This window comes from Podarcis vaucheri (genome assembly GCF_965113315.1).
Source record: "Podarcis vaucheri genome assembly, chromosome: 14".
NCBI lineage: Eukaryota > Metazoa > Chordata > Lepidosauria > Squamata > Lacertidae > Podarcis > Podarcis vaucheri.
This window is the reverse complement of record NC_138752.1, coordinates 38,217,847-38,245,102: the sequence shown is the minus strand read 5'-3', so window position 1 is coordinate 38,245,102 and position 27,256 is coordinate 38,217,847. Positions and strand designations below refer to the sequence as shown.

Here is a 27,256-nt window from a genome sequence, read left to right as displayed (position 1 = left end):
ATGAAATGTAAAAGCCTCTTAATGTAAATATTAAAATATAAGCATCCATAATTAATGCATAAGAAAAGATATCCATAAAAACATTGCAGTATTAAAACTCATACTTAAAATACACAGTGAAATAATCCCTTTAAAACAGGCATAGGCAAACTCGGCCCTCCAGATGTTTTGGGACAACAATTCCTACCATCCCTGACCACTGGTCCTGTTAGCTAGGGGTGATGGGAGTTGTAGTCCCAAAACATCTGGAGGGCTGAGTTTGCCTATGCTTGCTTTAAAACATAAAGCATTAAGCTAGGGGTGGGGAACCTCTGGCCCACAGGACAAATTTGGCCTGCCAGGCCTCCCCTTTTGGTGTACAAGGCTGTCCCCCCCCCATCCACACCCACCTGTCATATGTAGCACCAGCTGTGGGGCAAGTAGAGACATGATTGTTTTCCCTGCAGAAGGCAATGTTGACACCCCCTCTCATTGGCTGGTGTGTCCAGGGTCCAATGCTGCTTGGTGACTGTATCCCCACACTCCTACAGGCCAATATGGACAGAAGAATGAGGCACCATAATGACATCAAAGTTGGTCCATGAGGCCATAGAGATGCGGGAGATAAAGATCTGGCCTCCAGGGCCAAAAGGTTCCCCTACTTCCTTAAAACCTCGGTTTCAAAATATTATATTCTACAGCTCAGACATGACTTTAGGTACATATGGAGATCTTTCTAGTGAGTACGTTTTATATAGCTTGCACTCTTCCCATGCATTAGCGTCTTGTGCCTAGGGACTGATTGGGAAGCAGTTAATGCTTTAGTAGTTTAAGCTAAGCAGACGCACTTCACTCCCTTTTAAACCCTTGGATGAGAGACCCCATGTAAAAACAGGACACATAACATGTAATTTTGGTTTCTGCCTACCCTCCTCTAGACTGCAAACTTTCAGGTAGATTCAAACTGTACAACATGGGAGGAGGATGGGAACCGCACCTGAACTATGCTTCCTTTTGCCAGAGCTGGATGTAAAAGGTTCCTTCCATCTACATTTCATCTGCTGTCTGCAGATTACAGAGTGTGCATGGGCCAGTTGTGATTCTGAAGGGGGCTGTATTGGGAACTGCCGGGGCTTGAACCAGGAGCTTTGGGGTCTGTGTGCAGCTACCCTGTGTGGTGAGCCAGTGAGTTGCAGCCCCTGCATTGACAGTTGTGTTTCCTCAGCAGTGGCGTATTGGCAAATTCAGAAGTGCAGAGTTCCTTCATGATTGTCACAGCCTTCTAAGGTTCTACTGCTATAATTATACAATAATAATAATTAGGGATGCACCACAATGATCCATGTATTGTCTTTCAGCTTGATCTGCTATTTTTTTGCGCATGGGCATGGGCAAATGATTTGGAGTGCTCCAGCTTCTTATTTCAAAGTTTTATTCTTGATGTTCCATTGCATGTAACAGAACCTGCACAGCGTTCTCTAGAAACTGAAGTACCCTGCGTTTTCAGTGTCCCCAAATTCTTAGCTGTGGAGCATAGAGAACAACTCCTCCTTGGTGTTCTCCATTCAAGCCTTCACCAGAGTGACCCTACGGCTCAATCCTCAGTGGCTGACTAATCCCCTTTCACTCTTGCTCCAGCCAGCACAACAGGCAGTGGCGTAGCGTGGGGGGTGCCAGGGGTGCCGGCCGCACCGGGCGCAACATTTGGGGGGGCGCGTTTGGCTGGCCCCCCTCGAGGAAGCGGGAACCTCTCCAAGGCGCAGCGCGCCGTCGGTGGAGGAAAAGAGCCGCGCAGCAGCAGCAGCAAAGCCGGGAGGAGGAGGAGGTGGAGCGAGCCTGCTAATTCCTTGCTGGGAATTAAGCGGAAGGATGCTCCGAAGGTGGGAGGAGGTCTCTCCGCCCCACCGCCAGCCTTCAGAAGGCTCCTCCGAAGCCTGGCGGTGGGGCGGAGAGACCTCCTCCCGCCGCCAGCCTTCGGAAGGCTCCTCCAAAGCCTGGCGGCGGGGTGGAGAGACCTCCTCCCGCCGCCAGCCTTCGGAAGGCTGCTCCGAAGGCTGGCGGTGGGGCGGAGAGACCTCCTCCCGCCGCCAGCCTTCGGAAGGCTGCTCCGAAGGCTGGCGGTGGGGCGGAGAGACCTCCTCCCGCCGCCAGGCTTCTCTCCGCCCCACCGCCAGCCTTCGGAAGGCTGCTCCAAAGCCTGGCGGCGGGAGGAGGTAGCCTTCGGAAGGCTGCTCCGAAGCCTGGCGGTGGGGCGGAGAGACCTCCCCGCGCCAGCCTTCCGATGGCTGTCCTGAAGACTTGTGGTGGGAGCAGTGGCGTAGCGTGGGGGTGCAGGGGGGGGCCTGCCGCACCTGGCCCAACATCTGGGGGTGGGGCGCGGAAGAGACTCGAGTGCTAAAATCCACGGGTTAGGGGGCGCAAATTACTTGCTTTGCCCCGGGTGCTGAGAACCCACGCGACGCCACTGACAACAGGTGAGAAGACTTCTTCTCAGTGGCTAAAAAGGACCCATTACGTGTCACTTGGGTGGCTGTAGGACAGTGTTTCCCAACTGGGGGCCCCTAGGATATTCCGGGGGGCCACAGGTGAAAATCGTGTAAATGGGGGGCCACAGCTGCCCCCTGCCCTCCCAGCTATGCCTATTGGGGGCTACAGGAAGGAAACAAGGTTGGAAGGGTGCCATGGTGGGGAAAAGTTTGGGAAACACTGCTCTAGGATGCTAGAGACAAGGATCATGCTGCAGAAATAGGACACCCCCCCCCCAATCCCAGACCACTACACTTCTGCTTGTCAGGTACAGGACTGACCTCATCTATCTAGGCTGGATATTCAATCCTCCCAGAAGTCATCTTCTCCCAGTTTATCAGCTCTTGTTCTTTTAGTTATCCTTTGGTGCTGACATCTGCTTGGTTCTCAATCCTGCTTCCTAAATAGCTCTCCCGTCCTGACTTTTGGATTGCTCCATGATCATGCCTGCTTTCGATTTGTCCTTCTGCCTTGGCTATAGGCTTGTTCCATGGTTCGTGGTTTCCTAGCTTCTGCCCTCCCTCAGACTGGAGCCCTGTCACACATTGAAGCTTACTCTAGTTACCAGTAGTACCAGTAACAGCAGTGATTGCACCACCGTCGTTCTGTTGGGTGCCAGTTTTAAACCATTTCCCTTTGTTTCTGTCATAGGATAGGATGACAAAATGCCAAGACAAAGACGCGTTTCTGCACATTTAAAAGTTTAGAAGAGGGTTTGTTTTTTTCAGGTGCGGGTTTTCTCACCCTGCATGACTAACTCCAACTACCAATATTCCCGCTGTGACCTAAGGGGCTGAAAGCCCCCATTGCATCTGGTCATTCTAGTGAGGAGGACGAGTGGAAATACTTTAAGGGGGGGATGATTAGCTTTAATTAAATGCAACACAAGGGTTTAGGAGGCAAGTCCTTTCCTCCGGGGCAGGAGGGGTAGAAGAGCTTTCAATGGGGTCTTTAAGTGGGGTGTGTGTCTGACTCTCATTCGAGTTCCTTCTGCTGTGTGCCTGCAATGTCTTCCCAGGCTGGTGCCTTGGACAGGGCCTTTTTGCCAGCTGAGCAGGTCAGGGAGATGAAAGCATGCCTTTGTAGGCCTGCCCCAGGTTCCTAGGCGACGGACATCACTTCACACTGGCACAGAACAATGGCCAGCCCTGGTCCCTTGGAGTTGTCTCTAGCTGATGTCACCATCTATCATGGCCATCATACTTAGGGGAGGGGAGCAAGCGCGCACACACAAGGAGGACTGCTTTCAAGTCCCCCGAAGGAGCGTGCCTGCTGCCTCCACCCATCCACAATCTACCTCCCACTCTCAGGGTTGGGAGCAGGGTGGAAAGCATGTGAACAAGGCTCTGACAGTACCATAATGTAGACTTCTCAGTCTCGAATGACCGGGGGGTTTACATTGCATTCTTAAACACACACTTCCTTGGGAGTAAGCTCCAGAATAGGGAATTAACATCTGACTACAGTATATGTAAAGTATTTGAAATACACATGCACCACCTTTGACAGTGAACTCGTTCAAGTCAGTTTCCAATTCACAACACACACAGAAATGTTACGAAATCCGAAATACTGGCAGTTAAACACAAGGAGACTAGCAGCTAACGTGTGAGACAGTGTGATGAAAGTGTTGGACTATGACTTGAGAGAACAGGGTTCAAATCCCCACTAAGATATGAAGCTCGCTGAATGACCTTGGGACTCAGTCACTGTCTCAGGTTTGTTGTGAAAATAAAATGGGGAAGACAAGAAGGAGGACCATGTATAAGGAAAGGTGGGATATGAATGAAATAAGTCAGCCAACCAACCCAACCCAGAATGATTAAAAGATGATAAAGCTCAGCAGCATAACCAGACCAATAGTTAAAAACTCAACTCTTAAGAGAAAGCCAGCAATAACTGGCGAGTTTTCAAATATTTCTGAAAGGCATACAGTGGTGTGGTCTGGTGGAGCCCCCTTGGAATTGAGTTCTAGAAGTGTGAGGCTGACAGAGAAAGCCCTCTCTGTATTGTCCATGTCATGAACTACTTCTGGTGGTGGGCAAATGAGAAGGGCCTCGGTTGCTAGTTGAGGGCTGTAAAAGTGGCACTGCTGTAAGCAGTCCTTTGGATAAACTGGACCCAAGAAAGGCCTTTTCAGACTAAGGGCTCTGTTCCCTTCTGGGCTACAAGTCGGAGGTGGATGGGGCCAGAGGCAAAAGTGGGAATAACAGCAAATTTATATTTTATCTTTATGCAGCAGGGTAGTTTCTACATGCATTCATAGTCAAGCAAGAGGTCTTGCCAGAGTTCAAGGACGCATTCCAGTCAGGCAAAAACACTAAAGGAGTGTTAGGTGTTGTACCTGTGGAGAGGGGGTGTGGTTGTGGTGGGAGCTTCAAGGGCCAGGAAGAGAGACCTAGAGGGCTGCGTTTGACCTCAGGACTGTAGTTTCCCACTCCTACTTTAAAGTTTACAACCAGCCTTTTAAACTGGGCCCAGAACCATGGCAATAAGCAACGCAGCTGGTACTGTAATGGTGCCACACGATCCAATACGAAAACTCAAGTGACCATAGTCTTTAAAGTCCATTCCATTTAGAGCAGGCTTCCTCAACCTCGGCCCGCCAGATGGTTTTGGCCTACAACTCCCATGATCCCTAGCTAGCAGGACCAGTGGTCAGGGATGATGGGAATTGTAGTCTCAAAAAACATCCGGAGGGCAGAGGTTGAGGAAGCCTGATTTAGAGCATAGAGCTGTTTTGATGCAGGGTTGCCGTGCTATTAATTTCAGCCACAGCTCAGCCCTGGAATCTGACCCTGGCAGGGCTGTGTGGAATTTCCCCCTGTAAATTTCCGAGTTTTCTTGGAATTCTTGTAGCTTCCCTAGAAATTCCTTAAAAAATGTTTTTTCCTAAGGATAGCACCCCCACCCCCCGCTCACACTTTGCTTTGAAATGTCACTTTGGGTGGCAAGGCTGCCCTGGAACACATGAAGCAATAACAAAGAGGTCACATTTCTGAATGTTCTCTCAGTACCTTGCAACACAAAGTTGAAACCATCTTTACCTATAACATTATAATCCTTTTCAAAGAAATGGTCTTAAAAATGTTCTTAAACTCACACACAGAAGCACCACCATCATTCTGGTCACCACTATTAACTATGTTGCTAAGATGGTTGTGACCAGAAAGGTGACTTCTTTATTATTACCATTCTAACATTATAGTACTATAATGCTGTAGCATTAACTGGTATGATTGCAAATATATTGTTGGAAAAGGTTTTCAGTGCTCATTGAAAGATTGATTTTTTAAAAAAATATAGGCATGGCTGCAAAAAGAATGTTTTATGTCATTGCAATGTCAGGCAATTAACAGGTGGAAGGACTCCCCTCACTTGTCAAAATGATCCACAGAGATAGGAAGGTCAGGATATGGGCCCAGTCGCTGGATTCTCTTCCCCACTCCTGTTACAGCAAATGTGTATGGCCGCTCTTGTGACCTGGACTTTCTCTACCCCCACAGCTATGTCACATCTGCTGATCTGAGTGGAATGGAAAAGAATTAACGTATGAAGAGAGCAATGACAGCACTAGGAGCCACCCATTTGGAAGCAGTCTTGTCCAGTCAATCTGGTTTTCTATTGGTTTCAAAGTTGAATCAATGGATGGAGGTCAATGTATAGATTTACAAATGCAGGCAATATGGCCCTGATTCAATTTAGTGTGAAAGCACCAAATATAGGGAATCTGCAGTATGGAAATGCCTTGTGACCCGCTGTATACTATTCCATAACAATCCAGCATGGCCCAGGCTGTAAATTGTAGCATCACATCATCTTGCACTCCATAGATAGCATGATGGATGAGTGGGAGGGAGAGATTCTTTCTCTCCTTAATCCTTGAGGCACCTCACTGAACACACACTGGATTGAGCTCGAGATGAGAGAAGATGGGCGAAAGAAAAGCTGCCCTAAAACCCTGGAAGAATTTGTGAGCCTCTCACTGCTAATCCAAGCTGAAGATCAGGAAAGCCAGTGGAATAACTTGTTGATCTTTTTGTTATTTTTATTTTGCATGTGCCTGAGTAAAATTAGTTCCCATAAAAGTGAGGAGTTGTCAGCGCTGACTTTAGAGGCAGGCACGGGGCAGACAGCTGTTATGCAGAGCTTGCAAGACAAAGCCCAGCTGATGCCCCTCAGTCCTGCCCTAAAACACCCCCAGCCCATCTCTCTATAACACATTTGCTAGTCTGTTGCTGCAGACTTCTCCCTTCTCCATGGATAGGCTGTTCCTATAACTATGATTCAGCATTGCTATTTAGTACTACTAGAGATGCCTGAACAGCCTATTGTTCACCCTGAAAGCAGCAAATCGCAGGGCTGCATTATGGTCAATCCTGCTCATGAGCATTTTGTGAAGAAAATAGACATAGTCGTACCTTGGTTCTCAAACGGAATACGTTCCGGAAGTCCGTTTGACTTCCGAAAATGTTCAAAAACCAAGGCGCAACTTCCAGTTGGCTGCAGGAGCTTCCTGCACTCAATCAGAAGCCGTGTGAGCTGCATTAGACGTTTGGCTTCCCGAAAACGTTTGCAAACTGGAACACTCACTTCCGGGTTTGTGGCGTTTGGGAGCCAAAACGTTCGAGTTGCAAGGCGTTTCAGAACCAAGGTATGACTGTATATAGATCACCCATGTGGGGTAATTAATAAAAGAATTGGCTGGCTCTCTAGATCCAAAGCACAGGGCTAAACCTTTTAAATATCCTGTTCTGAGTTGCTACCAGAGCTTCCCTGGTTCTACCCCTTTAGCACTGAACAGACCACACATCCCAAAAAGTTTTAAAAATGCTTTACTTACAAAGTTCCAAAGGCCAGGTTCATGCATTCATCCATGCAGCAGCAAATAAACACAGGCAGAAATATTGGGATACAAAATATAGTGAAATAGCTCTACTCATGCGGTTTGAGCAAGCTCAGGCATGTCCTATCACATGGTGAAAGAGAACAGAAAGGGAGGAAACTTAACTTACTTACAACCAGGTGAAGGATGTGACCTAGCTGAATCTAGGAATACAGATCTGTGGTCTTAACACCTTCATACATTAACTACCCCCAAACTTGCTAGGTATAAAGGTATAGGGACTCTGGTGTTGCGGTGCTCATCTCGCTTTACTGGCCAAGGGAGCCAGTGTACAGCTTCCAGGCCATCATGACTAAGCCGCTTCTGGCGAACCAGAGCAGCGCACGGAAATGCCGTTTACCTTCCCGCCGTAGTGGTACCTATTTATCTACTTGCAGTTTGACATGCTTTTGAACTGCAACATCCCTAACCATACCCACTTCTCTAGCCACCATCCCATTTTGAGATCCTATTCAGTTTCACTATCTGCCAACATGTGAATTTTGGGGAAGTTCCATTATCCACCAAAATAAAAAATATAGATGTGCATTCACCAGCGGTGCTAAAAGCAACTTGAATGCCTCTTCTTACAAGTGCTTGCTTGTATGCCATTGATTTAAAATATTTATTTTTAAATATTTGTCTAGGCATGGCAGCCCTGCAGCATATGATCTCACTTGATGGATACAACACAAATTAAAACATTAAAATCATGCACATGCAATTGATAAAAGATCAGGTAAAAATACAACATTGTTCTTAAATACCTATAAAAAGAGGTGGGGAGAGAACCCATAAGATATCTCACCTTCCCCCCAAAACAAGGCGGCAGAAGCTCTTACTTGTATATTCAGGCCAGTAATGGTACAGGTTCAACAGCAGACATAGCAGTAGAAGTCAAGATTAGGAGCCAGGCAAGTATTTCAGAACTGAGCAGAAGCAGCAAAGATGTCCTAACCAGTTTCCACATCCCTTTGACTAAGCATTTCAAATGGAGGCATGGCAAACCTACCAGCAACACTCGTATGCTTTGCAAGAATGCCAAGTTTGTAAATGCTCTCCATTTGGATGGTTGACTCTGTTTCCCTCTACAGAGACTGAGCCTGGAATTTGCCAACAAGGCTGCACCCTACCTTCCTGACTCTTTGTTCAGCCTCTGCCACCTATGGCTCAGCCATCCGCAGCAGGTGGCCAGTGTCCTCCTCAGCCCCCAGTGAGGCTCTCTACTCCACAGGAGGGGCAGAACTTCCATTCCTCATTCCCACAGTTTGCCCTGCCCCTTCTGCTTCCTCCTAATCCTCACTAGTCTGAGCCTGCCAATCCATGCCTGATCCTGACAGGACTGGGGGGCTTGTGTCATAAGAGCTACAAAGGAGGGTCCTAACTTTTCACCTGTAAACCCTAGCACTAGTCTCCTACAAAAACGTGAACTATAGGCAGGTCTGCCTGGCACTGAAAACAACAAAATCTAGACTTATCTTGCTTTCTAGGGGAAGGCATGTGGTGTGCCGCTACAGAGAAAGTTTTGATATTCCAAATTTATAAACAAACACACATAAATCCTAACTGTCATTATTCCACCATTATTAACATTGTTAGGTGACTTCCTCAAATCCCCCCGGCTGAATTTCAATGTATATCATTCAATGTATATCATTGTAACAGTTTTCCAAGACTAATTTCTCATAAAATTTACTTAGTCAATTAACTTCTTTCTTACTTTTCATAGAAACTTTAAACATATTATTATATATAATCACATATTTAAATCCTAAGCCAATCTGGTATTTGCAAGTATTTCTATTTAAATTATCTTAGCATATTTAACTAAATATTCTTTAAATTTCATCCATTCTTCCTGGTACTCCTCCTCCTTCTGGTCGCGGACTCTTCCGGTCAGGTCGGTTAGCTCCCAAAAGTCCACCATCTTCATCTGCCATTCCTCCACTGTTGGCACTTCTTGTGTTTTCCAATTCTTGGCTAACAAAATCCCTGCAGCAGTTGTGGCATACAAAAACAATCTAACATCTTTCTTGGGCAGTTCCGGACCTATTATTCCAAGAAGGGAGGCCTCTGGTTTCTTAATAAATGTATATTTCAACATTTTTTTCAGTTCATTATAAATCTTCTCCCAGAAGAAGGTCCCCCAAGGACCTTGGGGCAGGTCCACCACATACGAAAAAGGTACCTTCTTTTTCTTTACATTTCCAACATAGATTATCACTATTGTGATAAATCTTTGCTAATTTTACAGGAGTTAAGTACCATCTATACATCATTTTGCATAATATTTTCCTTTGACACTGAACATGCAGTGAACTTAACCCCTTTCCTCCACAACCTTTCCCAGTCTTCAAACATTATGTTATGTCCAACATCTCTTGCCCAATCTATCATCACAGATTTAGCTTGTTCGTCCTTTGTATGCCACTCCAACAACAGATTAAACATTTTAGATAAATTTTTAACTTTAGAATCTAACAACTCCATTTCCAACTTGGTTTTTTCTGATGCAAAACCATTTTTCTTATCTAATATATACAATTCATTGATCTGATGGTAATGTAACCAATTTATTTTATCTTTAATTTGATCAAATGGTTTTAATTTAAATCCTTTTTTCTCTTCCAGTAATAGATCTGAATATCTCAACCAATTAGTTTCCATATTTAACTTTTTTCTGGGCCTTTGCCTCCATTGGTGAAAGCCATCTGGGTGTTTTCCTTTCTAAAAGATCTTTGTATTTTATCCAAACATTATATAAGGGTTTTCTAAATACATGGTTTTTAAAACCATTATGGGCCTTTATCTTGTCATACCACAGAGAAAGTTTTGTCTTGCGTCCCTGCATTTTGCACATCTCCCATTGGTGCTACAGCAAGAATACAAGTACATGCAAGAGTTGTGTTAACATTTAACATTTGGACATGCATCAGATTATAGGCAGGGGAAGTGTGTGAAATTATCCTTGGAGCTGAACTTCACATTACTAGATGCAGGTCAAGTGGCAGGAAGTGAAAGGATTTAGTAGCCCTTCTCCTGTGGTGCTAAAGTATGAAGGTTCAAGATGATTACCATAGGCTATGTCCAAAGTTTTCAGTCTACTAGCACAAAGGCTGTTGTGCTAGTCGATAGATGAGTTGTAATTTTGCATAAGAGGAATCCAGCGCAACATTTGTGATAGCAGAAACTCATTCCACAACAGATTGTAATTTCTTGTGCAACAACATTCACCTGGAGTTAAACATTTCACCAGTGAGTCACACATACCATGACATGGCTTTAACTTAGCTCTAAATTGGATACAACCCTGTGTCTATTCTTTTCACTACTTGTTAAACACTGAAATAAGCTTTGTGGATGTCTACAACAAAGGCAGATGTAGACCCCTTTTTTGCACTCCTTTCCCTTCTCCAAATACATCAGATTTGTAGAAGGCAACCTCTAGCAGGGCTGCCCTTCTGAATGGACCTAATGTGGTGGCAGATTTGGGTCACAACCAAAGGGCACCATATTACAAATTATTTAGTTTATTACATTTTTAACACCATGGGGGTACCAATCAGAATTTCCACCTCAAGCATCACAACATTATAAACAGTGTCTCCACTTTTGAGTTTTGGAATATACGGTTCTCGGAAGAAGAAGTCCTAAACACATAGGTTAAAAAAATGAAAATCCTTAGAAAATGATGCATGTTTCTTGTAACACTGACCACCAACCCTGGAATCTTCCTTTTCTCCTCCTAACTCAAGAGAGACTAGATTGTATTTATTTAATGTATTTATCTATGGTATTTTTACTCTTCTCTTTGGCCAAGTTGGTTTCCCAAGGGTGGCTTAGTCTTTAGAACAATAAAATCCATAATATAAAAATTCAAGACAACATGGTGTCTATTTATTGATTTTTGGAAAACAAAATATGAAATTGAAGTTAACAGAGATATTTGCTTTATTGCAATAATGGATACTCCCTTTTAGTATTACACAATTGTGTACATAGGCTTCATATGAATTAGATTAGATGTATATATTTTCCCTGTTGTGTGTGTGTGCATACCTGTATATATACATATATAGTTAATAAAATGAACTAAAAAATAATTGGCATCTCCCATGTAGGGAAGGGTGTGCAATAGACAGATATGCTATTGTCACTGTTCCAGTATGGCTGGCACAGACCTTGTTTGTTTTATTTGAGAACTTGATCTCACAACTTGGCAAATATAAACTGAATTTTGGCATTCTGAAAATGTTAAGGTTGGAGGACTTAAATGGCTGTGGGTGTAAGGAAGAATAAAAACGTACCCTTTGGGTTGCAGGGAAAAAAAATACTTTGAAGTTAACATCCCCAAAACTATTTAGCAATACGTATTGCCAGATTCCTGCTTGTTCACTGCCATGTTATGAAATATCCTCCACCCCATTTTCTTAATATAAAAACAAAAGTAACTATTTTTCGTCGAGAATAATCTGTGTTTTAGAAATATACAAAGCAAAGATAGCAGCGTTGGTCCATGAGACAAAAAGTCCAGCATCCCACAGTGGGGCCAAAATCTTTATTACAACTGAACAAGATGTCAGGAAAATCGCGTCTATGAAGAAAGATCACAGCATTTGGGACTTTTTAGTTAAGTAAGAGACGACCTGATAGAAGTTTATAAAATTGTGCATGGCATGGAGAAACTGGATAGGGAAGTTTTTTTTATCCCCCTCATAACAAGAGGACTCATGGACATTCAATGAAGCTGAATGTGGGAAGATTCAGGACAGATTGAAAAAAAGCACTTCTTCGTGAGTGCATAGTTAAACGATGGAAATTGGTCCCCAATGAGGCCGTGGTGGCAACCAACCTAGATGGCTTTAAAAGAGAATTAGACAAACGCATGAAGGAGAGGGCTATCGATGGCTCCAAATAATGGTGGCTATGGTATGGAAAGGGAAATTGTTTTTGTTTTTTGTGGGTTTCCCACAGGCACCTGATTAGTCACTGTGAGAACAAGATGCTGGATTTGATGGGCCATTGGCCTGATTCAGCAGGCTATTCTTATACAACATCTACAGTGACAGATAGGTAGCCGTGTTGGTCTGCCATAGTCAAAATAAAAAAATTCCTTCCAGTAGCACCTTAAAGACCAACTAAGTTAGTTCTTGGTATGAGCTTTCGTGTGCATGCATGGTATCTGAAGAAGTGTGCATGCACACGAAAGCTCATACCAAGAACTAACTTAGTTGGTCTTTAAGGTGCTACTGGAAGGAATTTTAATATCTACAGTGGTACCTCGGGTTACATACGCTTCAGGTTACATATGCTTCAGGTTACACACTCCGCTAACTCAGAAATAGTGCTTCAGGTTAAGAACTTTGCTTCAGGATAAGAACAGAAACTGTGCTCCAGCGGCACAGCGGCAGCAGGAGGCCCCATTAGCTAAAGTGGTGCTTCAGGTTAAGAACAGTTTCAGGTTAAGAACGGACCTCCGGAACAAATTAAGTACTTAACCCAAGGTACAGTACCACTGTATTCACATATAAGCCCCATTGAGTTCAGCCTACTCCCAGCTAAGTGTGCATAGGATTGCTGGTTTGATCTGTTAGCTAATTTGGAGTAGGTTTTTTTTAAAGTTTTTTTTTAAAAACTCATTGCATTTATTGTTTCCTTTTGATACAGCCAAACTACAGGGTGAGTCTTTTAAAAGAGGCCCCGTGGAACATGTGTACTCTGTATCCACAGGGCCTCTTTTAAAGGACTCACCCTGTATAACAAACAACGTTTTGAAGGAGGAAGAATGGTATCAGGCAAAGCTCTCTGAGACGGATACATTGCACAGCCAATCAGAATCTGAGAAGAAGCAGAGAGAGCCAATTGGAAGCAGACCTGTCTTAAGTCCCAGCCTTCGTGTGCTGTGGTGATTCTGAGGGGAAATTCCTGAGGGGCGAAATCTGCTCTGGAACCTTCCGTGTGAAAAAAAGCCATTTGGTGCCTTTCTGAGGGGAGTGGTGAGCCCCTCATCTAATTGTGGCTGTGGTGAAGGGAGGGCAGCTCGCAGTGCCTGGAAGCAGTTAGGGTTGTGTATCCACAGCACTGACCAGAAGAGGAATGACCTCTGAGAAGAGGGGGGAAACGCCATGGCGCACCTGTAGCAGCAAAACCAGAGGGCTTCATCTGCCCCAATAAAACATGCCTCTCCTGTCTCGCTCTCTACAGCCACAACCAGTGCTGTAACTCTCCAACGGTTTGACTTTACTCCCGAAGGGGCACTCTTGCATGGTCTCCTGAAGCAGACGGATGCCAACAGCACAAACCCAGAGGCAAAGGGGAACAGCCCCTTTGGGGGGGGGGGAGATTATTGAAATGCGGCCTACCAGTTTTGCATGGCCCTGCTTCTATCCAGGTGAGAATTGTGCGACAGACCAGGTGGGAGAGAACTTGCCAGTCAGGCCAGGGTCCTACACGCGAGTAGGACGATCCTAACACTGTTCGGATTCTTTTCTTGGACCGAGGTAAAGTTCGCAAACTGGGACACTACTAGCTGTTTTGCAGAGTTCATAAACCGAATAGTTTGTGAACAGGGATGTTCTTAAACCGAGGTACCACTGTATATTGCAGCTATGTAATATTTTTCAGTGCTATGGAAAAACCCTTGTGTTATGTACTGAGTTGAATAGGATCCAAACTGCAGCAGTCTGATTGATCCTAGAACAATGCAGCAGTATGATTGGTTGGCAGGAACCACCCAATCATGCTCCAGATAGAAGTGAATCCACAACCTGATTGGCTTACAGTAGAATTCCGGAATTAGCCAATCATGTGCAGCCCATTGTGTAAATAGTGTATATAAAGTAGATACTGTGAGGGGACTTTTATTCATTCCTCCTCAACACTATGAGCTGAGTAAAGAGCATGAAATCACTTTGCGACTCTGAGTATATTGCACCTTGTTTTGGAGATTGTTTATATGGATAAGCCCTGACTTTGCTCCACACATCTGTGTGGAGATGAATTCAAGTAGCTTAAGAATTCTGTCAGGTTCATGGTGTGTGAGAACATGAGAAGTGCCTGGTGAGCAGAGCTGCTTCTACTTTTTGCATAGCAAGACATCCAATTTCAGTCCTTGAACAAAGATTCATACACAAAGCCTCACAGCAGATATAGATGATTACAGTGAAAGCAATAGAATATAGAGCCATTGGTGTTTATTAAACTTAATCACTTGATCTCCGGCAGTTTCTGCACTAGCAACTACAGTAGTGGATTATATCCTTCTTCTAATGCCCACTACCTCTCAGGTCACTGGCAGGTAATATATTTGAGCATTCTTTGTGGGGAGGTTATATAGCATTGTGTCAATCTGTTGCTATCCCTTAATTTACAGTGCATTTTCCAATCTGATTTTTTTGAGGTGGGTTTGTTGCACAAGAGGACCACAAATCAATTCTACTAAGAAGCACTTCTTTGATAGTCAACATTTTGCACAATACATTATTTTTGAGAGGTTTGGTGCCTTACAGCAGGAGATAGTGGTTTGAACTTACTTATTCTCTGGACTAGGAAGACAAAGCATTTAAAGTCTTCCTCCGCAGGCTTATGCTCAAATCATCTTTTTAAAGTAGCAGGGTGTGTGTGCCATTTTGTAGTAATTATTTTCACATAGTAGCATTATATTCAAATCTAGCTTTGAACATTTGATTGGGTCAGGTGATATAGTAGTTTTAACTCAGAGCTGCCAAATGTTGGTATAAAAGGAGGATGCTGGAATGTACTTTTGCTGATTTGGTGTCTGCTAAAAAGATGTTCAAAGGTGGCAGATCTAAAGCAGCCACTAGCTTATTAGAACAAAGTGTCATGTTGATCTGAAAGCCTGATGTTTCTTCAGAACTCAGCTTCGTTTCAGGGGAATAGAGTAACTCTTGCCGATTGCTGGTTCCAATTTATTCACTCCTTGGAGGAGACAATAATCAGGGAAGGAGATAAATAATCTTCAGATGGAACAATTAAATTTAATTGTCTGAAGACTATTTGTCTCCTTCCCTGACTATCGTCTCTGCTGCACGCCTAAATTGAATCCAGCTATCAAGAATATTAAGCTTTGCTTTACTTTGAGACTTGTCTAGCTGCTGAGGCCAAAACCCTGGGTTAGGATTAAGTGATCACCGTTGGTCTTAATACAATTTGAGGTCATTTTGAATCTTTCACCCATGGAATTGCCTGCTTTGCAGACTCAAAATCTTTTTGAAAAACTCAAGAGTCCCTCCTTGGCTGCTGGGTGCTAGTATGACTCATTTGAAGTCAGAGATTTTACAAACATATACCAAATAAAAGTCTAGTCCTTGGAAGGCTAACAACAGAAGCAGACCCAGAGAGTGGATCTGACAAAGCAGATTCTTCCCCAGGTGTTTGGGGTTTGGCTCTGTTCAAATTCAGGTTCTATCACAGAATCCTTAGTTGGGCCTTGGTAACTAACTAGTACATAACCTCAGTTCCCCAGCTGCAAAATAGATTGAAAATGATCTTGCATAGATGTTTTGAGGGTGACTGTGAAAAAAATTGCAAAGTATATCAATTGTTAATTGAGGTGGAAATGAATAGTCATTTTAGGACAAAATGGCAACAACCATAAAGTTATTCACTCAAAACAGTTTATTGATTGCAAAGTATATCAAATGTTAATTGAGGTAGAAATGAATAGTCATTTTAGGACAAAATAGCAACAACCATAAAGTTATTCACTCAAAACAGTTTATTGATTTAATCTCCACAGAATATTGTGATGACCATTAGTTTAGATAGCTTTAGAATGAGTACTAGATAAATTAATAAAGGAATTAACCATGTCAGCTAATAATTGAACCTCAGTCTTCACATTTAGATCTCTAGTTGGAACTCTTCTTTAATATCTCTGCAGTTAATAAAAAATAGGAGAACTAGGACCACTAACTACAAGGACCACTAAATACAAGGCACACATAAACCCCCTTCTACCTATTCAACCCCTAGTCAACATGAAAAGTGCTATCTAATATTAGTACTAAATGCATCAGAAGCACCAGATGCCAGGATGCTAGCTTTTTACACAGGCCTTCTTCACTTATTAAATATTAATAACTGGGAAAAGTACAGCAAAATGGTTGCCAGTGCTGTGCTTCCAAGAGGCTGTAGCACTTCTTGTGGTGGTGCTAAGGATTGCAGGGTTGAGCGCAGTTTCCCACACAACCTGCCCCTTGAGACCCTGAAAGCAGGTGTATTGTTTTTAATTACATTTTAACCTGATCTGATATCATGTAATGGGAGACAATAAATGAGTGAATGAATGAGGCCATCATCCAACTCTTAAAAAAATATAACATGCAAAGCCATCCACAGACTTTTAGTTTTACCTAGGTTAAAATTGTTGGAGGTGTCTATGTTCCTGAAGCAAAATGGGTATAATTTTAGATCACCAGTACCATTCAATGCTCTAACTAGGAACACTGGATTACACAAGCAGTTCTTGCCCTTTACAGCACAAATACTAGACAATCTATTAGACCTAATCTTTCAGAGTGAGTAATGGGCTGTATGAGAACCAATAAACTGAAGCTTAATCCAGATAAGACTAAGGCACTATTTATAGGTGGTTCCCTAGACTGGATAATAATAATAATAATAATAATAATAATAATAATAATAATAATAATAATAATAATAATAAATAATTTATACCCTGCCCATCTGGCTGGGTTTCCCTAGCCACTCTGGGCGGTTTCCAACAAAAACTAAAATACAATAACCTATTAAACATTAAAAGCTTCCCTAAACACGGCTGCCTTCAGATGTCTTCTAAAAGTTTTGTAGCTTTTTTTCTCTTTGACATCTGGTGGGAGGTTGTTCCACAGGGCGGGTGCCACTACCGAGAAGGCCCTCTGCCTGGTTCCCTGTAACTTGGCTTCTCGTAGTGAGGGAACCGCCAGAAGGCCCTCGGCACTGGACCTCAGTGTCCGGGCAGAATGGGATGAATGGGATGTGGCATACTCTGGATTGAGTTATGCTATCTCTGATGGAGAAGGTATGTAGCATGGAGTACTTTTGTATCCGTTACTATTGCTTGAGGCCCATGGCCTTGGTGGTATGGATTGCCCTCCATCAGCCATAACTTGTGATACAGCTGTGTTAGGACAGCTACTTCTGTTGTCTGCTTTGGTAACCTTAGGATGGAGGACTGCAGTGTGTTATAAATTGGGCTGCTTATGAAGATAGGTTGGAAACTGCATCTGGTGCAGAATTCTGTGGCCAGATCGTTGACCAGAGTATGATGGTCTAAACATATACTGTAACCCCAATACTGACATGACTGCACTGGCTAGTTTCCAGGCTCAATTCAAAATGCTGGTTTTGAGCTATAAAGCCTTATGTGGTTCAGGAAGTGGTCCCCTCGGCATACCTAGGTTACCTTGTGCACTTGGCAAAAAGCTGTATCCCTCCCCCCCCCCGTCCCTTGCATTCTTGGCAAGGAGTTGTATTGGCACTTCTGAAGCCGGGAGAGCCCATAGACCAGAAACACAAAAAGGTTGCTCTTCATCTATTTTGGGGCTCTGCCATTGACTGCCTCTGCTGCCATCAGGGTCAGGTCTGCCTCCCACCCACCCCATTGGTCCATCCTGCCTTCTTCCCCTCGCTGTTTTCCTTCCTAGCCACTCCGAGCCAGAGTGAAGAGGCACAATTTTTGCAGTCTCCTGGGCCTACACCCTTGGCAAGGGCCAACCTAGCCAACCCCTAGGTACACCACTGCTCCCCCACTTGTGGAATGCTCTCCCCAAGCAGTCATACCTGACCCCATCTTTATCCAGTTTTAGGCACCATGTGAATACTTCTCTCTTTACCCAGATCTTTGGCCCTTAGTTAAGGGGTGGCATTGTTGCCTCATTTAGTGGGAAAGTAACCTGCTTTTTTCCATATAGCTGTATTTTTTGGTTTTTATTGTTGTACTTGATCGGTTTTAATGTAAGCTGCTTTGGGTTATTCCATAAGAAGAGTGACTGGCAAATATAATAAATAATAATGAAACTATAATGCTGCATGTGGTTTAGATTGCAATTGAGCAGCCAAAATTTTGACCCCATTGTTCATATATTAAAACCAATGAGATAGAAGAAAACAAAAGTGTTATGGTTCTTCTGATGCACACACCCCATTCATTTCATTACGGGGATCTTTGCACACAGATGTTTCTTCCATAGCAATTAATCTTAGGACAGGAGAGCTGTATGTGCCTTTGAGAACTCCCACATCTGCACAAAGTGGGTTCTCATACTCTGATTCAAGTTCGTATTTGCAGCCTCCCCTTGCTTCCATTTCTTCCATAGAAACTATAAGCAACCTGACTTTAGCTCCAGCTTGCCCTATAAACTTAGTGTAGGAAAATTATTTCCAAGAAAGACCCATGACCTGTCAGAACTCTGCTGCTAAAATCAGCTGCCACAAGATACTCTGGAAGAAGTATTCCCTGTGTTATTTCAGTATTGAACAATGTAGTTCTGAAGCAATCTAAACTAGTAAAATTGCTTTTGATCTTGAATTCCCATTTTTCATACATTTTTCTATTCCTTTATTGACCACTGTTCCTGTATTGCAGCCTTATAAATAAGTTCTCAAAAGTTATTAGCTTGCAAAGAGAAAAGAAAATACTAGTCTGCTGGGGTCTGCAGGAGAAAGACAACAGCCAATTGGATTTATTTGCTGGACATGGGGGAGGCGTCTTTCCTCCTTTGGCAACGTGCATAGATTCTATGCTGCGTGCAGAGGAGCTTCATCCTTTCTCTTCCTGCCTGATGATTTGCCTGTATGCAATAGTAATGTCACCTGTGGCTGTCAGACTAGTATTTTAATACAATACTGTGCTACTGAATATTAACCACATTCCATAAAAGAACATTTCAAAGTTCAGTGCTGGTTTAATTGACATAACTTATATTGTGCAGCAATGAGGCTGAAATGACCCTAAAAATAAAACAGCAAACAGTCCGTAAAAATATACATACTTAATTTTATAATGATTCAGATCTTATTTTATCTCTTCTTCTTCTTAAGGCGGTGGAGGCTCCAGCATTTCAAACAGCTTAAGAGACAGTGTGAATTCCTCATGCAGGTGCTATCAATTAATGCCTTCATTAAACACCAAGATCAAAGCCATCCACAGATGGAGCATGATGGAAAGAGAGGCTGTTGAGCCCCATAATGTCACCCACCAATGCTCACAATTTCAAAAGAATTTGACTGGGAGGACACCAGTTAGACTTGGAAGATGGAGCACATTAATAATATATAAGCCAGTAAAGAGAAATAACGTTTGTCCAGCATTTCAGGTCTGTTTTCCATGTTGACTTTCCCCTAATATCATCAGAGATGTACATATGGTATGGAGGAATAATAAAAGTAATAAAATAATAAAAGACCCCTTGAATAGATACTGCAATAATTTTCACAACCCAAGTGCATATCAATAAAATCCCTGCTCATGATATGGCAACCTTGAATGTTGCATAGTATATTGTCGGGGTAGGGGGGGTGTGAAGAGTAGAAAACCAGCAGACATGCAAGGGTAAAGAGCATTTGCACATTCTGTTCCTAATAAAGGGGCTGAAGAGTTCAGGGGAGATTTGAGATAATTGCAAAACAAAAATGCTTTGAACTCTTTCTACCACTTTGTTTTTTAAATCTCCCCACAGATCAGTGAATTGCAGTATTTTTGGCTTGATTTCAGCTATGAAGGGTTAAGATTACCATATTACCTTTGTGGTTTCAGTACTTGGAAAATGAACAGATATCCTTACATACTGAGGATTCTTCCCTAGTGGATGGGTGTTCTGGGTAGTGACCAATCGGGTAGAGACATTGTGTTGGTTTGTGATGGGCTTGAATACTGTATTACCTGTATACCTGAAGGAGCGTCTCCACCCCCATTGTTCTGCCCGGATGCTGAGGTCCAGCGCCGAGGGCCTTCTGGCGGTTCCCTCATTGCGAGAAGCAAAGCTACAGGGAACCAGGCAGAGGGCCTTCTCAGTAGTGGCGCCCGCCCTGTGGAACGCCCTCCCATCAGATGTCAAAGCGATAAATAACTACCTGACATTCAGAAGACATCTTAAGGCAGCCCTGTTTAGGGAAGTTTTAAATGTGTGATATTTTAGTGCATTTTTGATTTCTATGGAAGTCGCCCAGAGTGGCTGGGGAAACCCAGCCAGATAGGCGGGGTACAAATAAATTATTATTATTATTATTATTATTATTATTATTATTATTATTATGATGATGATGACTTTATGTATGCACCACGTTATGGTTAAGGTCTAATGACGACTTGCATAATAAATACCATGAAAACGTACAATAATAACTAATTGAAACACCTCCCTGCCCAGTATACATTTGCTGACATTAAATAACCACAAATGATCTCCATAAAACAAGCAGCTAAAAACCACCCTTTGAATGAGAGACAGCTATCAGCATTCCAATACTTGGGTGTATGAAACTGCTTTAGTCTGGCACTGAAAAGACTTGGGGCCAGGTGCATAGTAAATTTTTTGCCTGTTGTGAATGTTGCAGATGTCACCTTTCATTTAGCCTTGTATACAGTGCTGGGCAAGAGTCAATACTTGCAGTGCATACTGGTTGGAATGATGCTGAAAAATGTAGTCACATGTTCCTGGAAGCAGAATTTGCTAGGCAAGAAGTTTTAGGAACTTCAAAGGTAACTTTCTCTGAAATGCTACCACTCCATGCACTGGGCCAGCTAGACAGGCAAAGTTGAGGAGTTCCAATGCTCACCTGAGATCTGGTGAGAGAGGAGTTTAGAACTAGTAGGGACTGAGGAATGTTTTGAGGCAAGCTTGGCCTGCAAAAAGGAGACAGGATCCACTGGAACCAAGCAGAACCAGACTCTTGGTGCTTAAAATAACAATAAGGTGGAAAAGCAGCATTTAACTGCTGAGGAAAAAGCAGTTGGGGAGCATTTGGTTTAGGATAAATTGTCTCTAAGATATGAGGGTGTAAATGTTTGATTGTCCAGATGGAGGTGGGATAGAGCTAGGCAATGGAAGTACAGGAAGCACAATAGCCATTCAGTGAGGCTAAAGTACTGTAGCAAAAGATGCACATGTCAGAGACATTTGGAAAGAGGCATAATGATGTATAGATATTTATGTGCTAATGCTAGAAGTGTCTGAGGCAAGCTGAGCAAGCTGGACTGTTTGGTTTTAAAGGAGAGCATAGTTATAGTGAGCATAACAGAAACCTGGTGGAATGGATGGAAGCAGTGGGGCTTGGATATCACTGGATACAAACTCTGTACTGTTCCTGTGTGACAGCCTAGTTCAGAAGGAAATATGCTAAGAAAATGCTTACCTTTCTACTGTTCAGCTGTGACTACATTTTTTTCAGATTACTGTCCTGATGAAAACCTCATTCTCCAAACCTTTTGATGGCAGCTCAAAGTACAGAATAGCATTTACTAATACATAGCTTAAGATCTTTGAGATCTCGGTTCTTATGGTGACATCCAAACAAACATTGATAATGTAAGTTTTGTAGTCTGAGGCAAATGAAGAAAAAGCATTTTAATGCATTTCCTGGGGGCTTTTTTCTGTCTTTACCTCCCTCTGAAGAGCCTTAAGTATTATGCAGAAGTTAGGGAGGGAAAGAGAAGTGGGTATAAAGAGTTCTGGCATAGTATTGAACACAGACAAATTTGCCTCTGTCACTTAGCCAGTATCTTCTTGGTGTCATAGCATATATATGTTTGGCTTGCCCTATAATGTAGGGCTTGTCTCAAATTTTTTGTCATAATGAGCCACTGGCTTGCATGCAATTTTACTTATGCTGTCTAGAGCATTCATCCTAGAGTTTATAGGAAAGTTACAGCTATTTTGTACTAGCCAAGTGTTAACCCCCCCCCTATTTTCCATTGTATTTTCCTGTCACTTATAAAGTCCAGTGACATGGGTTTGTTGTGCAAGAATTCCAAAATCAACTTTAATTGTGGAAACCTGAATTTGCTGGTATGTGATTGAATTCCACCTGAAAATATTACCAGTCTAGAAGCATCCTGTATTGTGATGGCCAAAATTGAGTGCACCCCTGGGGCCACCCACTCTTTCACAGGAGCGTCCTCGTTTTCATCTGTGAAATTGATGCTATATTTTAAATCCCATAGGAAGGTGACTTTTGCTACCACAAGCTTCCTCAACAGCAACAGCAAACAGGATTTTTCTTTGTTCCTTGCTGAGATGCAATAACATGAATATTTAGATTCAAGGGGTTCCGATTCTCCCCAGGATTTTGTTGTGATAAGGAAGCCATGTAGGAGTGGGCCTATTCTTTTGATCTATTTATACTCAATAGCCTATCGTACTCAGTAGAAGAAAAAAGTCATGTTTGTAGATAGGTTGTCAGTGTTCTTATTTTCTGGATGGAATGTCAGATGTATGTTTCCATATTAAAATGGAAATAAAAGGATGCCTTTTAAAATGTATAGAAGTATGCTGTTTCAAGCTCTTTTGAACAAACAGTAGGATACAAATGCGATAATTTCACATTTGCCAGAAGCTCTTATCTTGGGATTGTTGTAACAACATCTGTCTACAGTTTGAGCCACACACTTTGAGCTATTCACAAGCCAAATGCATTTCCCTGGGGAACTATGAACTCCACTTAACTTTGAAAATAACCATGGTTATTTAAAGAGCCACTGATTCTTATAGTGTTTATTTTCTCACTTGCCACAGCTTCAGGATGACTCCTGAATAAAATAAACAAGTATTAGATGCAATATTTAGGAGCTGTTTTCATTTAAGGTCTGATAGGCAAGAGAAGAGTATATTACCAGTTTAGTGTCCTTGTCAGTGTTATTAGGATTGCAGGTGAAAAAATCTAACAAGGCCTCCTGCTGACAGTGCCTTGCCTCCTTGTCCTGCAAACCTACTTGGAGGCATCAGCTAAAACCTACTTTCACTGGTAAGGCACTCAGTCGTGGTTCAGAATACATGTGAGATTAAGATCACCCTAGGCATGGTGCACCAGCACAAGGCGTATATATATTGTTTGCACCTGATGAAATCAAAAGGGACAGCGGGTTTACGTTTGTTGTTGTTGTTTGAGAATCCATCACTCCTTTGAGTCATATAATATCAAGACATAGTGTGCTGGGCTGGAACATGCAAGATGCTGGATTGCATGAGAGAAAGATCTGAACAAAGCCTAGGCTGAGAATGGCGCAAGGCAGGTCCATTTTGTGGGGGATAAATGCAGCATCAAGCCAGAAAAGGGTAATCAGCACCACAGATGGAGTTTAGGCATTGTCACAAGTAGGATAATTGAACTAAAGTAAGCAAGGGGGAATTCTAGAGTAATGTATACATTGACAGAAGTTAAGAAAAATCAGAATCTCTTGTTGACTGCCTCATTTCTTAATTGCTGAAATAACTGGCACAATGAATGTCTGTTACCAAGTCTCCAACTGGATGATTACACTTTTTGCCATCTCTTGCTATGTAAAAGTTATATTCTCCCTGGCCAGTTTGCTGTTTGATCGGTCTCAGACCAGAGTGAGCAGGATAGTGGATTCATGTTACAGGGAGCATATGTTTATGCAAATCTACTTGTTGAGAAGTCCTGTGGTAGGGAACTGATTTCCTCTTATCTGCAACCTGCACAATTGCTGTGGGTTGGAGAGACTCACAAGAACTGTCATTTAATCACTGCTGTTACCCTCTGCTGAGGAGCTATTGCTGTCACAGACCCAATCCACCCATAATAAATCTTTTGAAAGAAGCCATGCCTTGTGTACTCTGGAAGCAGTTGTTTTTGCCTGCTGAGAGTCAGCAATATCTTCTAGTGAGCACCCCTCCCTCTCCCCTAAGCAATTTTTACCTGGCTGTATGCATGTTGGGGCAGGGGGAGCATCAATTGTCTTTTTTTGGTGTGTCATCACACTGGATTTTAATAAGAAGGCATTCAAATTATGGCAGGGAGAGTCAAAATTGGTTAAAGTGTAGAATTTGGAAACTCCCTGATTGTAATCCTGTCTCTGACACTGACTTGCTTTGCCACTTTAGACAACTCATTTAATGGATTTGTGCTTTAACCTGTCTTCCATCAAGATATAGGAGGAAATAGCTAGATAGTGAGTGCAATAGTAAAATCCAGTGTGGTGACTAAGATGTTGTGTTTGGATACAACTTGATTCAAATTACACCACTCAGCCATGAAGTTTACTGAGTGGCTGTAGGTGCATTACTATTTCTCAGCAGAAAACACTACCACTTTGAGCTCCTTGGATGAAGTGCAGGATGTAAATGTGATGTATAAGCACGCTTTGATATGGCAATTGAAATGTATGGAATTATTCTACAAACTCATAGTTTACTTTTGGACCATTGTTCCCATGAGGATTGTTCTGGTGAGCATTATGTCCTTTCCATAGCTGTTTGGGCTACAAAACAATTTATAAACTGAAAACTAAAGCTGTAACCCAAATAATGTATAAAGCATTTCTGAGCAAGACCACAAATTCATCAGTTTACCCTAGCTGATTTTCTGGTCAGTGCTCTTTGGTGATGTAGGGACTAAATGCTATTGCTGTGCTCTGCTCTTTGTGCTGCATTAAAGTGTTATTGGATTCACTCAGCGATGCTATTTAAAATAACATTTAAATGCGGATGGCTTCAGGCAACCCTCAAGATGGCAGCATGTGCAGACACTATGGCACCAATCCTGCAGGGAGTTCTGCACAGAGAAACTCCAATGGACCGTTTCAGGACTGGAGCCTAAACTACAAATAAAGAGAGCTTGAGCAATTAAAGGGGATAGGATCAATGTTATTTATATACACACACATATACACAAGCTCCAGTTGTGGGCTGAGCTCATTTTTATAAAAACTTTAATCGTGCTTGGAAGAAAGGAGACTTGTCAGTTTCCCTGTATGATTATGATTGGTTTCATTTTCTCATCCTTCTGCTCAAGGCCTACTTGCTGTTTTTTCTGCTCTGAATTCCAGCACTGCAAAAGAGGATCCAGCTCTCTGTCCATGATCCTTGCAGATTTAAATACAACAGACTAACAACACTATTTCCATGCTTGTGCATGGACAGGCATTATTTTTCTAGGAAAGCAACAACATCCTTCAGAACTTACACTTCAGAATTATCTCAGTGACATCGTTTGAAGACATTCATGAAAACAGCATCATGGCACAAGAAGGAAAGATGGGATCACTCTCAGCAGCACAGCCATGTTTACTACAGACCACAGTTTTGATAATAGTTGCAGCTAACAAAGAGGCTTAGCAGCCAACAAAACATCATGCTATTGGATGTACAAGATCAGCCAATCACAGTCATAGTAACAAAACACCAACAAAGGAGAGGAAAGGAAAAGTTAAGAACTAAAGTGTTGTCACAACCAATGCCTTGAAGCACACCTATGACAGCAAAGTCAAATTCACATGTCTGATTTCTTTTTTTGCTTTTAAAATGAAAGGGAACATTGTACTTACCACAGATTTTTGCTCATATACAAGTGCAGAGACTTGTCTCTATATCTGGGATAGCACCTACTCCTGGTAGGAAGACAGGTTCAACCTTTGATCTCACTAAGGGAAGGGGTTCCCTGCTCTCCCCCATCAAGAACAAATATGGAGACTTAGGGAAAAAGTATTACCACAACCATGCAAAACCAAACAAAGAGAACTGAAGAGTAAAGAGACAGGGCAACTCTATTTGGACATTTGTAGTTTCCCCTTATGTGCTTTTGAATACATCATTGCCAGAAGCTCAATCCTAGGTAGGTAGATCAGCCTCCCTACTTTTAGAAGAATGAGAGTTTATAGTAAGTAATTTCTCTCTCCCCCCCCCCCCTCAGGAATACAGAGACATGCCTCTCTATCTGAGATGCAGAAAAGCTGTAATCTCCTCTGAGTGGACTTATACAGTGGTGCCTCGCAAGACGAAATTAATCCGTTCCGCGAGTCTCTTCATCTTGCGGTTTTTTCGTCTTGTGAAGCACGGCTATTAGCGGCTTAGCGGCTATTAGCAGCTTAGCGGCTATTAACGGCTTAGCGGCTATTAGCGGCTTAGCGGCTTTAAGAAAAAGGAAGCAAACTCGCAAGACGTTTCGTCTTGTGAAGCAAGCCCATAGGGAAATTCATCTTGCGGAACGACTCAAAAAATGGAAAACTCTTTTGTCTTGCGCGTTTTTCGTCTTGCGAGGCATTCGTCTTGCGAGGTACCACTGTAGTTTGTTTCCGGCATACTTCATGAAATTAGCACCCTCTGCAGAACATTTTGTCCAAAGTCAGCAGCAGCTGATGACAAAGACCCTCTTTATAATGTCTGGTAAACATGTGAACCAATGATCAGACTGCAGTTCTGCAAATCACTTCCAAGGGGGATTGCCCCCAAATACTATAGCAGGTGGTGCTCCTCATAAAATGAGAAGTAATTTGAGATGGTATAATTTTTCCCAGTGCCTTCAAAGCTCCAATAATGGCATCAAGCAATCTAGACAAAGTACCAATGACTATCGAATCACTCAGGAAGGACTACCGGAAGGATATGAAAAGATCCTCCTTCCCAATAGCTTTCCAGACTGAATAGAAATGTGCTTTTGATAAGTTTTCTCCAGAATGGACCATGATGGGGGGCAAGGTTTAGGCAAAGCTAATTTCTATGAAAACATTAATTGCCCTTTGACATATAGTCCTATCCATATGAACAATACAGAAATCCTTATTTGTGGACAGTGAGCCCAGGCTCTGAGATTCTCCAAGCAAAAGTGATGGAAAAAACTATCTTAAAAGAATCCCCTCCAGGGGAACACTAGGTGAAAACTTGGAGA

At 42.7% G+C, this 27,256-nt stretch overlaps 1 long non-coding RNA gene across 2 annotated transcripts in view; it reads left to right on the top strand.

The window, feature by feature from the left end:
- Positions 1–12,914: 12,914 nt before the first annotated feature.
- LOC309518769 overlaps positions 12,915–27,256 on the top strand; it is a 19,405-nt gene continuing 5,063 nt past the window's right edge. The window contains exons 1-2 of one of the 2 annotated variants that reach the window (XR_014213600.1): positions 12,915–13,781; positions 19,454–19,728. This is a non-coding gene — a long non-coding RNA (uncharacterized lncRNA). The remainder of the gene's footprint in view (positions 13,782–19,453; positions 19,729–27,256) is intronic. The other variant, XR_014213599.1, reaches the window with a different exon arrangement.